At 45.5% G+C, this 15,975-nt stretch overlaps 1 long non-coding RNA gene across 1 annotated transcript; it reads right to left on the bottom strand.

Annotated features, from left to right (window-relative positions):
• Positions 1-5,156: 5,156 nt before the first annotated feature.
• On the bottom strand, positions 5,157-15,661 carry LOC120408596. Its single transcript, XR_005600813.1, has 3 exons — positions 15,400-15,661; positions 9,986-10,038; positions 5,157-5,206 (listed from the first exon to the last, which is right to left on the bottom strand). It is a non-coding gene; the product is annotated as an uncharacterized LOC120408596 (long non-coding RNA).
• Positions 15,662-15,975: the final 314 nt, after the last annotated feature.

Here is a 15,975-nt window from a genome sequence, read left to right as displayed (position 1 = left end):
AGAGCTCCAGCATGGACCGATCAGGAGGTACTGGATCTGATCGCTGTATGGGGGGACTAATCTGTTCTATCAGAACTCCGTTCTAAAAGACTAAATGTCAAAACATTTGAAAAAAATCTCCAAGGGCATGAAGGACAGAGGCTATAACAGGGACCCACAGCAGTGTCGGGTGAAACTTAAGGAGCTCTGGCAAGCCTACCAAAAAACCAGCGAGGCAAACGGCCGTTCCGGGTCAGAGCCCCAGACATGCTGCTTCTATGATGAGCTGCATGCCATGCTAGGGGGTGCAGCCACCACTACCCCAACCCTGTGTGCGGACTCCGTCAATGGATTCTCACGCAACAGGGATGCCAATTTTGGGGACGAGAAAGATGAGGATGAGGAAGAGGTTGAAGATAGCACACAGCAGGCAAGCAGAGACACTGTTTTCCCCAACAGCCAGGAACTGTTTTTCACCCTGGATCTAGTACCCTCCCAACCCACCCAAGGCAGGCTCCCGGACCTAGAAGGCGGAGAAGGGACCTCCGGTGAGTGTACCTTTGGAAATATTGTACATGGTTTAAAAGCAAGTTTGTTTAATGATTAATTTGCCCTGAAGACTTGGGATGCACTCACGGCCAGTACAGCTACTGGAAAAGTCTGTTAACATGTATGGGGATGAGGCAGAAATCCTCCAGGGACATCTCAATGAAGCTCTCCTGGATGTACTCCCAAAGTCTTTGTAAAAGGTTTCTGAGGAGGGCAGCCTTATTGCGTCTCCATTATCACACCAGGCCAGTAGCACGTAGTTGGGAATCATTGCATAACAAAGCCTGGCAGCATATGGTCCCGGCGCTTGCTGGCATTCAAGCGACATCTGTTCTCTATCTCTCTGTGTTATCCTTAGGAGAGTGATATCATTCATGGTCACCTGGTTGAAATAGGGGAATTTTATTAAGGGGACATTCAGAGGTGGCCATTCCTGCTGGGCTGTTTGCCTGTGGCTGAACAGAAATCATCTCCGCTATGCACCATGTGGTGGGGGAAGGGGTGAAGCGATCATCCCAGAGAATAGGGTGGGGTGGAGGAGTTTAGTTGGGTTTGTGCTGCACGTTAACCTGAACACCACAGCCCCTCCTTATAAATGGCCAACCCAACGGGTGCTTGGTATGGGACATGAGTGCGCTGCTGTTTGAAACCATTTCCACATGTTATGAAGGTTAAAGAAGCCAAAAGACTGTGGCTTACCATGGCTACTTGCAAGTCAAATCCCACTGGCCCTGCATGTGTGATCTCTCACACCAAACTGACAGGCCCCCAATATAAGAGGCAAAATGCGACCTTGTAAAGAAAGCACACATGCTATGTAATGTTAACAGCTTGGTTCACCGTGAAAGAGTCTACCCATTGTTCTCTAAAATGTGTCTTTTTAAATACCACTTTCCCTTTTTTTTCCTCTCGCAGCTGTAAATGTTTTAATGCTCCCCCTATCATCTCCGTCCCAGAGGCTAGCGAAGATTAGAAGGCGAAAAAAAACACACTCGCGATGAAATGTTCTCTGAGCTCATGCAGTCCTCCCGCACTGAAAGAAACCAGCAGAATGTGTGGCAGCAGACAATGTCAGAGTGCATGAAAGCACAAAATGAACATGAGGACAGGTGGTGGGAACAAGAGGAAAGGTGACAGGATCAAGATGATAGGTGGCGTCAGCGTGATGAAAGGCGGCAGGAAGCAACGCTCAGGCTACCGGAGAATCAAACTGATATTCTCCGGCATATTGCTGAGGTGCAGGACAGGCAGCAGGTGCACAGACCGCCGCTGCAGCCCCTGTGTAAACAACAGCCCTCCTCTCCAAGTTCCATAGCCTCCTCACCCAGACGCCCAAGAATGTGGTGGGAGGGCCTCCAGGCACCCAACCACTCCACCCCAGAGGACTGCCCAAGCAACAGAAAGCTGGCATTCAATAAATAAGTTTTGAAGTGCAGTGTGGCCTTGTCCTTCCCTCCTCCCCTCCTCCACCACCCCTTCTGGGCTACCTTGGCAGTTATCCCCCCATTTGTGTGACGAATTAATAAAGAATGCAGGAATTTGAAACAGCAATGACTTTATTGCCTCTGCAAGCGGTGATCAAAGCGGGGAGGGGAAGGCGCTTGGCTTACAGGGAAATAGAGTGAACCAAGGGGACAGGTTTTCATCAAGGAGAAACAAACAGAACTTTCACACCGTAGCCTGGCCAGTCATGAAACTGTTTTTCAAAGCTTCTCTGATGCACAGTGCACCCTGCTGCGCTCTTCTAACCGCCCTGGTGTCTGGCTGTGCATAATCAGCAGCCAGGCAATTTGCCTCAACCTCCCACCCCGCCATAAACGTCTCCCCCTTACTCTCACAGAGATTGTGGAGCACACAGCAAGCAGTAATAACGATGGGAATATTGGTTTCACTGAGGTCTAACCGAGTCAGTAAACTGCACCAGTGAGCTTTTAAATGTCCAAAGGCACATTCTACCCCCATTCTGCACTTGCTCAGCCTATAGTTGAACAGCTCCTGAGTACTGTCCAGGCTGCCTGTGTATGGCTTCATGAGCCATGGCATTAAGGGGTAGGCTGGGTCCCCAAGGATAACTATAGGCATTTCAACATCCCCAATAATAATAATAGGAGATATACCAATCTCCTTGAACTGGAAAGAACCTTGAAAGGTCTGTGAGTCCAGTCTCCTGCCTTCACTAGGCAGACCAATTTTTGCCCCAGATCCCTAAGTAGCCTCTTCAAGAATTGAACTCACAACCTTGGGTTTAGCAGACCAATGCTCAAACCACTGAGCTATCCCTCCCCACTGGTTATTTTCTGGTCTGGAAAGTAAGTCCCTTCCTGCAGCTGTTTAAACAGACCAGAGTTCCTGAAAATGAGAGCTTCATGTACCTTTCCCGGCCATCCCATGTTGATGTTGGTGAAACGTCCCTTGTGATCCACCAGTGCTTGCAGCACCATTGAAAAGTACCCCTTGCGGTTTATGTACTGGGTGCCCTGGTGCTCCAGCACCAAGATAGGGATATGGGTTCCATCTATTGCCCCCATCAAAGTTAGGGAATCCCATTGCAGCAAAGCCATCCACTATGACCTGCACATTTCCCAGAGTCACTACCCTTGATAGCAGCAGCTCAGTGATTGCGTTAGCTACTTGCATGACAGCAACCCCCACGGTAGATTTGCCCACTCCAAATTGATTCCCGACTGACCGGTAGCTGTCTGGCGTTGCAAGCTTCCAGAGGGCTATCGCCACTCACTTGTGAACTGTGACGGCTGCTCTCACCTTGGTATTCTTGCAACTCAGGGCAGGGGAAAGCAAGTCACAAAGTTCCATGAAAGTGCCCTTATGCATGCGAAAGTTTTGCAGCCACTGGGAAACATCCCAGACCTGCAACACTATGCGGTCCTACCAGTCTGTGCTTGTTTCCCAGGCCCAGAATTGGTGTTCCATGACATGAGCCTGCCCCATTGCCACGAGGATGGCCAAATTGCCGGGACCGCGCTTTGAGAGAAGTCTGTGTCCATGTCCTCATCACTCTCGTCACCATGCTGCCGTTGCCTCCTCATTTGCTTTTTTGCAGGTTCTGGGGCTGCATACACTGTAGGATCATGCAGTGGAACTCCTTGCCTGAGGAAGTTGTGAAAGCTAGGACTATAACAGTGTTTAAAAGAGAACTGACTAAATTCATGGAGGTTAAGTCCATTAATGGCTGTTAGCCAGGATGGGTAAGGAATGGTGTCCCTAGCCTCTGTTTGTCAGAGGGTGGAGATGGATGGCAGGAGAGAGATCACTTGATCATTATCTGTTAGGTTCACTCCCTCTGGGGAACCTGGCATTGGCCACTGTCAGTAGACAGGATACTAGGCTGGATGGACCTTTGGTCTGACCTAGTATGGCCATTCTTACATAGGCTCCAACTTTCCCGGGTGCCGGTGGGTGCTCGCACCCTCCCGCCCCGCCCCAACTCCACCCTTTCCCTGCCCTTGCCCCACTCCCATTCCAACCCCTTCCCCAAAGTCCGTCCCTGCCTCAACTCCACCCCCTCCCTGCCCCCATTGGACCCCTTCCCCAAATCCCCACCCTGCCTTGCCTCTTCCCCTAGTCCGCCATGTTCCCTTCTCCTCCCGCTCCCTCCTATCTGCGTGAAACAGCTGTTTTGTGGCGCAAGTGCTGGGAGGGAGAGGGGAGAAGCTGGACTCGGCAGCGCGCTCAGGGGAGGAGTCGGAGGTGAGCTGGGGTGGGGGGGTGGGGAGCTGTCAGTGGGTGCTGAGCACCCATCAATTTTTCCCCGTGGATGCTCCAGCCCCGTGGAGTTGGCGCCTTTGCATTCTTAGGTTCTTAACACACTAAGAACGGGGAACCCCTAGGACTTAACACACTTAGAACGAGGAGCCCCTAGGACTAAACACGCCACTGACTCATTGTCAAGAATAAGGCTCTCAGCAGCACCTGCTCAGGCTCCTGACAGCCTAATGGGCACATCTGGGCTGCATCAGCTAGACTGCCTGACAAATCGTCCCTCCTGATTGGCTGAGGAAGCTAGCAGGTTTGCTCTTAAGCCCAGCAGCAGCAGCAGTTTGCTGGCTGCTCAAAGCATTCACCCACAGATGTGATAGTTCCTCCTTCTTCCAGTCCTTCCCCTGCAGCAGACCCAGGCTTCCCTCTGTCATAGACCCAGCCCCGCTCCTGCCTCAATACCCTCCAGATAACCCAGCTTTGACCCTTGGCTCCTATTCCTGGAGGACTCCTGCTCCAACCGCTAGGCACCCATGTCCTGGTCTCTGATACTCATACTCTCTAAGACCTATTGTTGTTCCAAGTCAATTTCATTTGAAGTCACACCAAATTTGATCCAAGAGCTGTACAGCCATGGTAGACTTGAGTCATACTGTGCTGCGGTGACCTACCATGCTTTTCAGCCTACATGTTGCGCAATCACATTGCTTAAGAATCTATGTAGAATAGAATGAAACAGGGCCAATGTGGGTGCCCTGTTAGCAGCTCACCTGCAGGTGTGTGCACTCAAACAGGTGATATTTGTAAGACAATACCAGCGGGGCAGTTCAAACTAAGATACGCAACTTCAGCTACGCTATTTATGTAGCTGAAGTCAAAGTATCTTAATTTGACTTACCTGGACGTTCTCACGGCGGCGAGTCGACTGCTACAGCTCCCCCGTCGACTCCGCTTACTCCTCCTGCCGAGGTGGAGTACGGGTGTCGATTAGCGGATCGATTTATCGCATCCAGACGAGACGCGATAAATCGATCCCCGATACATCGAACACTACCTGCCGGATTGGGTATAGACGTATCCTAAGAGTTTATACCATTACTAAGTGCCTAAACGACACAACAAAAGCAGACAAGTTTAGAGCATAGGGTGTGTTCTAAGTGCATATATGCATTTTCACTATAGTTAGGGGTACAAATTATATTCCTAAACCTAGGTGATGGCTTTGCACATTTAAGGAATGATGAATTATTGAAAAGCACTCTGTATGTAATGCTTTTCTCTCCAGTTCCTACAAATCAAATTACCAAGAGATGTATTTGATTGTGAGCATATTTAGAAAATGCAAAAGCCATGCAATTTTCTTTTTTTATTATTTTAAAAAAGCAAGACAAATTCTTCAATCAACTTTTTCTCAAAATAAATAAATAAATAAATAAATAAACAAACAAACAAACATCTAACTACCAGCAGGGCATCACTCATAAACACTAAGAAGCTAACATACATGAATGATGGAGGAGAAAAAAATTAGGAAATAAAATATTTCAGTGTCAGTCTTCCAAGGAGCCGTTAACAGTGAGGAAAAAGAAGTTAAAAATACTGTAAAGTAATGACACTATTGCTTTAAGTCAAACCAAAATGTTCAGGCCCACCCGCACTTGCAAAAAATGCACATGTGATTGCACAGTCACCTTTGTAAATGCCAATCTGTATTTTTAGGAATCTAACTACCAATCTAAATATGCATGGCTTTGATTGGTACTCACAGACACAGCCCTGCAATTCCACACACATTGATGCAAGCAGGACTCCACTTAACGTGTGTCCCTGGATATTAGTATAACCCATGTTTTGTATGGGCAGAGATTTTTAAGGCCAGAAGGGACAAGTAAACAGTAAAATGCTTAAAAGCGCTCAAGTGTTTTAGGAGCCTAAGGCCTGGGCTACATTAGCACAGGGCCGCCCAGAGGGGGGGGCAAAGGGGGCAATGTGCCCCGGGCCCCGGGCTCCGCAGGGGCCCCCAAGAGAACAGCGGGGGCTCCCGCCTCCGCCCCTCTCCTGGAGCCTCAGCGCATCAAGCGCCGAGTCTCCGCCGGGGCCCCTGAGCCCCGCCCCGCTCCGAGCCGCGTCATCAGGGGGCGGGGCTGGGAGCTCCGGGCTGAGCTCGGCTCCCTCCGCTCGGCGTAGAACTCCCAGCCCTGCCCCCTCCCCACGCGGCTCGGAGCGGGACGGAGCTCAGGCCCCGCCGGCCACACGCTGTGGCTGTTCCAGCGAGGCGCTGAGACTCCGGGTGAGGAGGGAGCCGGGGGTAAGAGGTTGGGGGCGGGGGCCGCCGCTGAAGCGCAGCCCGGTCTTCGGCGGTAATTCGGCGGCAGGGGGCCCTTCCGTTCCGGGACCCGCCGCCGAAGTGCCCCGAAGACCCGCGGCGGGGGCTCCCCACCGCCGAATTAGCGCCGAAGACCGGGCTGCACTTCAGCGGCGGGTCCCGCTTCGGCGGTAATTCGGCGGCGGGGGGTCCCGCCGCGGGTCTTCGGGGCACTTCGGCGGCGGGTCCCGGAACGGAAGGGCCCCCCGCCGCCGAAGACCCCGGGCCCCCGGAATCCTCTGGGCGGCCCTGCATTAGCAGGGGCGTTCGAACTAAGATACGCAACTTCAGCTACGCTATTCGTGTAGCTGAAGTCGAAGTATCTTAGTTTGACTTACCTGGCTGTCCTCACAGCGGCGAGTCAACTGCTGCGGCTCCCCCGTCGACTCCGCTTACTCCTCTTGCCAAGATGGAGTACGGGTGTCGATTAGCGGATCGATTTATTGCGTCCAGATGAGACACAATAAATTGATCCTTGATACATCGAACACTACCCACTGATCCGGTGGGTAGTATAGACGTACCCATAGTCCCATTTTTTGCAAGGCACTTAGGCCTGAAGTCCTACTGAAAGTCAATGGGACTTAACGCATGGTTACTCTTCAAACACAAGGTGTAAATTTCAGCTTGAGGAGACATACCTTTGCTAGTTCTGACTGAGCTCAAGATAGAATGTAGTCTGAGCAGCATGAGTGATGGGAAGGGCTAGTCATGCTGAGTACAAGCCCCTCCCACATGCTAAGTAAATACTCAGGCAGCTAGCCCCTCCCCCCACTTGCACTGCCATGGCTAAGCTTTATTTTAAGTGAACTAGCTCAATCAAAGCTAGCACAAGTACTTCTCCTCAAGCTGGAATTTACACCTTGAGCTCGAAGCCTCCTAAATCACACACACTTTTGAAAATGTAACTCCTAGTCTGAGCTCTTGCATAACACAGAACATAGACCTTCACCCATGAATTCTTGCTTCAACCCCTTTTTCTTTCCTTTTCCTTTCTTTTTAATGTTCATTTGAAAAGAAGAACAGAAAAGAACAAAAAGATGAAATATATAATCATTCTTATGATTTCAGACTCATTAATTTGATGGTTTATTATGGGAGTTATGGTTGTGATTCCAAAGATTGAAGTTGAAAGACAACTTTTATTCCAAGTTATGGATTCTTCCCCCCCTTGCCTCAACTTCCCTCGAACAATCTTCTTTTCGCCTGGAACTTCCCAAGCTTGGTCTAAGACTAGAGTAGAATTATTATTTTTTAAACATCTGAAATTGATGGACAAACGGTGTAGGAGTGACTTTTAAAATAACTAGTTTGCTCTTTCTGAAGAAGTTTCTGAACAAAGCATTTCTATGTGCACCTATAAATGAAATCAGGTTTTGTTCTTCCAACTTGTTTTCAGAAGAGATAACTTGTGCATTAAATTGGCTTGAAAAAAATTATCTTCCTAAAACTAAAAGGAGATTGAAGGACAAAAGTCTTAATGATGGACCTTAAGTCAAGGCTCCACTCCATGAATTATAATGTTAACCAAGGACCAGATTCTGAGACTTTACTCCATCAGTACCCCCATTGATTTCCAGGGGACTGCACATGGAGTGAAGTACAACTCAGGACAAGTAAGAGTATCAGAATGTGTCCCTAACAGTCTGACCTAATTTCGATTGACTACAATCGAGTGCCACTGACTTTACTGGGATTTGGATCAGGCTCCATGACATGCTTGTCACTTTTGTGAGTGTGCATTTTAACATTCTGATCCGGTGAGTGGCTGAACACTCTCAGTTCAGCTCTCTCCCACAAGTCATTGGGAGAGAAAAACCTCAGGACTTCACAGAGGTTGCTCAGCATCTCAAAGGATTGGGCACGGTTAGATAGGCCTTGTGAGTAACATATGTTCCATTGACAGAGACAACAGCAGGGTTGGAACTCTGGCCAGTCCCACACTGGGGAAATACATCATTGAAGTTACACAAAGCCACTAGGGCTTGTAACTTTTATGTTGTGACACAGAATAAGAGACTCTTGTCTACAGAAACACACAACCATTTATAAACTATATATGAATGATACCTTAATATAAAGAACTAATAAATGGGTGATGTGGTGATGATAAATAATCAGTTGCTACACAGACTAATAGGTTGCTTACAATTATGAATTTTAACAATCTACTACATCTTCTAGAGCTGTGCTTATCCATTTATCACTCATGTGACCCATTATTGCTACTACGCTTGGAAGGATTGATTTTTTATTGGTAAACATTGATTTGACTGTACACTCGCAAACCAACCAAAAAATATTTCCATTGATAATAACTGAAATTTACAGACAGGCAAAGTAAGTGCTGCTTAAGAAACTAGTAGCGTCAAAAATTAAGTGATTTAGACCTCTGAATTAGGCTTGTTACAAATGGACTAGTAAAAACAGGAATAGTTTATTGGTTTAAGGATATTTACTTTGTGTGTTTTGACATGTGACATTGACAATTTATATTCTAATGGTTTATAAAGTTTTAACTTTTCAAATCTCAACATCCGTCATTAAATAATTATCTGACCCCCCCAGAACTGTGCAAAAATCTAAATAAATAAAAATCTAAAAATGCTTAAAAATAAACTTTGCTTTTATCCCTCAAAATTATATAGAAAAAATAAAAATTGAATTCTGCCAAGCCTAATTATTACTGATCATTTGTATTATGTCAGTGCCTAGCCCTGGCCCAGGCCCCCAGTTCACTAGGTGCTGTACAAGCACAGAACCAAAAGATATGTTTTACCATGCTTAGAAATAATTTTACACCAGAGCTTACTCACTCACAGGGCTGGCTCCAGGCACCAGCAGAGGAAGCAGGTGCTTGGGGTGGCCAATGGAAAGGGGCGGCACGTCTGGGTCTTCGGTGGCAATTCGGCAGTGGTAGAGCTGCCGCCGAAGTGCCGCCGATCGCAGCTTTATCTTTTTTTTTTTTTGCTTCGCCACTTGGGGCAGCAAAAAAGCTGGAGCCAGCCCTGCTCACTCAGATGTCCTAATTTACTTTTTCCTCTAAAACAACAAGAAAAGCACTTGTACTTTTAAAAAGGTAACACACTAAAACAATTAAAAGGAAATAAATTTCAGACAGCGTGTGGAACTCACAGCCACAGGATGTTAAAGAGGAAATGACTTTCAAAAGTAATGTAGATATGTATCTAGCTAAGAATACTACAGCTAGACTGGTTAGGATAACATGATTAGGGCTGTCATTCCTCAGGCTCAGGGCATAAATTGATCCTTAGCTGGAGCTCAAGAGCTTTCCCTCCATGTTACAGTATTTTGCATGCAGGTAAAGGGGGAGAGTGATAATAATTTAGCACTATGATGTCAGAGATACAATACCAGGCCAAAAGGATCTTGATCTTTTGTGATATGCCAAGACTGATGTTTCATTTCTAAAAAAAAAAAAAAAAGTCAGAAGCCATGAGTGCTTTCACACTTTTCTAATTTCTATTCCAATTTACTGTACACCCAATAAAACAACAACAATGTGCTTTAGCTGGGGGCAGATTTTCAGACCCCATTGTTCTAAGCCTCTGAAAATCAGGGTCCTTGATAAAAACAGTGATAAACCCTGAAGTCTAACTGCATTAGTAGGAGCTGCTATCACAGAGACAATTTAATAAAGATTTCAAATGTTCCTCCTGTGTCCTAAAGCCATTATTCACTGCAAAAGAGCTGTAAATCAAGGGAAGTCTCTGAGGGCGTTAGTTTGAAATATATATATTAGTTCTAAACCAATCAAGAAATTTCATGCCAGAAACCAAATTTTCTTTGTCTTTAGTCATTTTAAACTATAAAAGTAGAACAACAAATGTCACCTTTTAAACACCTGTACCATGCTGATAAACTCCTCCATCAAAAGTAAACAGCAGAGGACAGTGCTGATAAAGGCAGCATGCTTCAGTGGCTAGAGAACTAGATGAGAGATCAGGAGAACTGGCTTTTATTCCCAGCTCTGTTTCTGACCTGCTGGGTGACCTCCGACAAATCACTTCACCTCTCTGTGCTTAGGTTTCTCCTCCTACCCTTTGCCTTGCTTATTCAGACTATAAGATCTTCGAGGAGGAGACTGTCTCACACAGTGCTTAGTGTAATGGGGCCCCAGTTTGGGTTGGAGAATCTCTAGACATTATTGTAATACATAAGAGCCTCACATGGAGTCAATGGCGCTCACGCCCACTGAGACTAGCTGAGAATGTGGCCCCAGCAATGTATCCTCAAAAACCATTTTGGTCTAATAGCAAAAAATGGTCTCACTTATACTCACAAGAACGGATTCAGATGTAAACCCAACACAATTTTCAACCTAACTGTGCTAGTTGTAACAGACATCACCCTTAACACAACCCTGTGCTGCAATACTCAAGAATGCTGACATGTTGGGTTTGTCTCTCCTTGCTGTTAAGGGTGTAAGAATGTCTCTTAGGACACTGCTTGGAATCACTGGCATGAGAGCAATATCCTCATGCCCTGTGCTGGAATGTTAAGGGTATCTGAGTCCAAGGGTAGTCATGAAGAATATGTATGTCTGGGCTGGGAAGGAAGATCAGTAACAAACATATCTGGGTATTTGTTCTTGCCCTAAATTAGCATTTAATGCCTCTGGTCCCAGGCATAGGGCTGTTCATGTTTTAGAAACAAACTCCCTTAGTAGCTGGACACGAGGCCAGCAAAACTGTATATCAAATTAGCATCCCCCAGCCAAAAAATACTAATGGGCTTTATCCCAGGAAAGTCACTTTGACTCACTGAGACCATGTCAGTTTGAATCACATTGAAAATATTGTGGCAGTAAACTTTACCAGAGGACACTTAATCTGGGTTTGGTCTATATCCGATTTTTCAGCTGCTTTACAGAAGTGAAGATACAAAAGGAAATGCTGCAACTGTGAAATAAAAATATACCCACAACCTGGACCCGTTTCAAGAACCATACTAATATCTCTTAGTGGTCTTGGCAGGATAAATTAATAAACCAGCAGTTTTATATCAAATGTCCCTTGACTGAGTCTCAGCAAATCTCAGCTTGTTCTCCTAACTGAAATTAATTTGATACTTCTAGCTTATTTCCTACTGGTCAATAATTAGTTTTATGGAACATTCTCCCCTTTCTCTTCTTCAGACATTATTGGCAGTCTGTCCTCAGGAGAAACGCAGGACCAGGTAGTTCATAGGCACTTTTCTCCTTGAGAACAGAGATCAGAGATGCAGCTATTATCAGAATAATGCAGAAAGCTGTGCATGGTCTCTGAATGACTCTCCCATCTATATAGAATGAGGCAGATATGAGGAAAGCTGATCTTCAGCTGATGTAAACCGGAGTAAGTCAAAGGAGCAACACTGATTTACACCACTTGAGCATTTGGCCCATTATGTCCAGTGTGCGGAGGTGAAACAAAATATGTGCCCATTTGACTGCTAGAGTTCAAGTCACTGTTTGCCTGTCTTGAGTAAGATAATTTGTCAGACACCAGCTGCTGTTAGTTCTTTCCTCATGGGCACACTTGTTATTATGTTACAGCGCGCGTGAAGAATGTTGAACGTCACTGAAGTGAAAATGATTACAACTGCATTTGCACAAATAATCTGTGGCCTTCTTTCTGGGAGAGCGCTTCGGTAAAGCAATAATCATCCTTGGGGGGTAGGAGAAGCACCCTGGCAATACTGACGGGAAGCGACTTTGAGAACAGACAATGAGATTTAGCAGCAGATGGAAATGGTCCTCTCCCTCTCGCTCTGAAATTGTTACTCAGGAGGATTTCAAGGGTAGGTTTCTAGAGCGACACCATGTCCAATTACGTACAAGGCGGAATGAAAAGGCATAGGGTCTGTCTTTCCAGTTCAGAAAAAAAACGGTGGTGTCCTGCGAATAAGAAATGAACAGACTGACCTTTTCAGAGCTGCTGAAAGAGAAAACCAGATGTATTCCTCAAGAGTCACTATGACTGAAGGGTGATAAAGGCTTGCATTGTGCACTTGAATAAAAGGAAAGCTAACCAGAAAACAGCAGCTGATAATAGTCAGACCAGGCTGTGCTATTGTCCAATGCACAAATGTTCAGCACTGGCTTAGACCACCACTGCTGGTATATACAGCACAGATGAAGTTTTTTTAAAAAAGGCCCCTTTATTCCTCTCACCTACAGGAGTTGACATGAAACTGCTAACAATTATACAACCAGATAGCTATGTCTAAAAAGGGGTAGTGGGGCTTGTTCTTTCCCCCACCCTCTTCACTTCATTTCTAACAATGCTCTGTAAAATCTGAATCTCAAACTCTACTCATCTGTCAGAGCACTAGACAAAAATCAGCTTCTTTTCATGGTGTTCATATTTAAGGGAGAAGAGGGGTCGGATAAAGAAGAAGTGTCACCCCAGTAGAAAGGCTAGGGGGTAGTGTGCTGTAACCAGGGGTCTCCAAAGCTCAGACTGAATAGTGTGAGAGAATGATGGCCTCAAAGAGGAGCATAGGACTGGGGGCTCAGTGAGGGACATATAGACAAGATCACCCAACCTTCTACCAGGCAGAGCGCACGTGTGGTACATAATGTACAGGAAGAGGAAAGGAAAGAGTGAGAGGGCATAATTCTGAAGTAGGCAAAATGAGGCACAGAGTAACATCTACGTGAAGGTAGAAGCGACCTTGCAAGAGGAATTCTCAACCATCACGTATCTGCCAAAGAGCCTCTGCCATTTTTGAGCATTGTGTCACTGTTTGAAACCAAGATGAAGTCTAAGCAAGCAGATTCCGTCCATGGGAGCTGGTTATTTTTAGAGCAAGGCACGATAAGCTTCTGCCAGCATCAGTCCACAGCCAGCCACATCCATGCAAAAGTGTAAATCAGCCTGCGCGTTCAGAGCAGGCTGGAAAGCTTTGCCTTTTCTTTTTTAAAGTATGTAATCTGAACTAACTCTTCATGGGTGTAATCAGTGTGCATGCATATTTCACTGAATCTTACTATCCTTCAGGAAACTGACCAGAGGTGCGAAGGAGTTACAAGATTTTTGTTTCATTTTTTTAAAGTATTCAGGTGAATTTATTGCTTGAGAGGACCTGGTGAGAGAGCCCTAGAGGATGAACTCCTATATTTGTCTACAGAACAACTAATTGGAGAGCCCGGGATAGGGCATTAGACCGACAGTCAGATCACATGGACCTTCTTCTCAGCTCTGTCTCTGACCTACTGTGTCGTCACTTCACCTCTCTTTTGTTTCCCATTCTATTTCTGTCTTGTCTATTTCAATCGTCAGCTCTTTAGTGTGAGAGATGCCTCTTGGTATGCGTTTGTACAGCACCTAGCACAACGGATTCTCATTTGAACCGGGGACCTCTCAGTGCTACTGTAATCCAAACAAAGAAGAAGAATAGGTACAAGTCTTCTATCAATCTGCAAAGCAAAGTAACAAAGGATAACAGGAGACTCACTAGAGAAGACTTAAAGATCTCCGCTAATCCACTAACTAGTCCGGGGAGGAGCAGTGCAAGCTTCCCCACATTGCCTTGCCATGTGCCTCATCCCTGACCTGGATGGATGACCTCTGGGAGTGAGGGGCTATTCTCAGTCTCCTGGCCCATTTAAACACTTTGCTTCTCTGCCATGACTGCCAAGAAGGAGGCTAATTAGTGCCAACAGTGATGTTTTTATTCTTCTGACATCCACTAGGACTGAGAACCCCACAACTCATCTCAATCTGACCCCTCTGGATGTCTCTGAGCATTGTTTTCTTCATGGCAATACAAATGAAACTATTTTTAAAAGTGACTCGGGAAAATAATTTATTCTTGCCCTACATCAGGAGAATTAAACAGCATACGTGTGTACATTATATATAAAACATACATATAAATTCATGAGGCTGGGGGAGCTGGCTGAATATCTTTCAAAAGGCTTGCTGCATCTTGCATCTTGCTCTATGAGTGGGTATTTCCTGGCTATTTCTAAGAGGCAGACATTAAAACCTGCAGCATAGTCATTTAGAATTTCAAAGGATTCTTCTTCAGGGGGTGGAATATAAAAGACACCACAGTTATTCACATAATACAAGGAAGGTTGGGGAAACAGCAGCAAGCCATTAGGTAAGACTGTGCAGCAAACCTTTCTGGAGAAGACAAGGATCTATTCACTCAGAGTAAAAAAGTGACCCTAGTTGTAGTTCATTTTTATTTATTCCTCTGCTTGTTTATTTACCCCGGCTTAGGAAGAGCCTCAAGATGGGAGAGAGTATCTTAAAATGTGCTTTGTAACTCACTGAAGAAAAGAGAAGACATTCCAAATACAGCAGTTAGAATTCAGATATCTATCGACACAAACACACACACGCACACACTTCTTTTGCTGCGAGCTTTGGGTGTCAATCAGCAGAGAGAACAAACAGCAAAATGAAAACCAGGAGCTCCTTCTATTGAAGTTTTATGATAATGTCTTCCAACATTTGCCTGTTTTATTTTTAATGTGCTAAAGTAAACGTATGGCTGGAGAGGCAAAAACATTAAAAAAAAAAAACCTGAGGCTCACATATGTAAAGCATTGTGTCCTTCAACATACTATTTCACGGCAGGCTTGCCATTTTCTCCCCTCTCCTCCCTGGTGCTGATGAATTACATGAGATGAATATCACAGATCTGCGTTTTTAAAACCGTGAGCTTAGGCAGCCACAACAACTGCAAAGCAGGCAACATTGTCTGAACCTCTATTGTTTCTATTTCGGGAGCACATTGAGTGATTAGTTTGGGTAACAGTAACATCACATTACCTTCTACAGGCTGGAAATGTCTTTTAAAACTGAGGCAATGCTGAAGCCATGTGATACAATACTGTAGACAGAGCCAAGTGGAATACATCAAAGAGTGCCTTGATGCAGATGTTTCATGCAGAAGAAAATTAGGTCAGAGACCACTTCAATTTCAGCTTCTGCCAGGCTTGTTTGAGAGCTTCCAGTGAATTCCTAATGAATAGCTTCTAGGGCACTTTTCTCTCATTCAGGCACAAACTGCCACAGCCAGATGAGCTTTCCATTTGGAATCTTTTCTCATTATTTAAAAAAAAACTGTTACATTGGGTTCAGAGATTCCAGAATCTTTCCCTATAACAATAGTAGCCCCTCTTCCTCCCCCCCCACAAAAACCCCACAAGTTAAAAGAGAGCACGAAGATAAATCAGGTAGTATAATCTATGGATATGCTGCAGAACAAAATCTTTTACCATTGCTATGTGGTGACATAAACACTTGCTAAAGGTACTTCTCAAATGCGGAGCTTTTAGAATCTCAGGTGCTCAACCTTTGCAGAGAAACCTTAGAGACCCAGAGGTTTTGTCAATGCCTGTAAGA

The sequence above is a fragment of the Mauremys reevesii genome, linkage group 6, assembly GCF_016161935.1.
Source record: "Mauremys reevesii isolate NIE-2019 linkage group 6, ASM1616193v1, whole genome shotgun sequence".
NCBI lineage: Eukaryota > Metazoa > Chordata > Testudines > Geoemydidae > Mauremys > Mauremys reevesii.
Note: the sequence above shows the minus strand (reverse complement) of the source record. Positions and strands in the feature narration are given on the sequence as shown.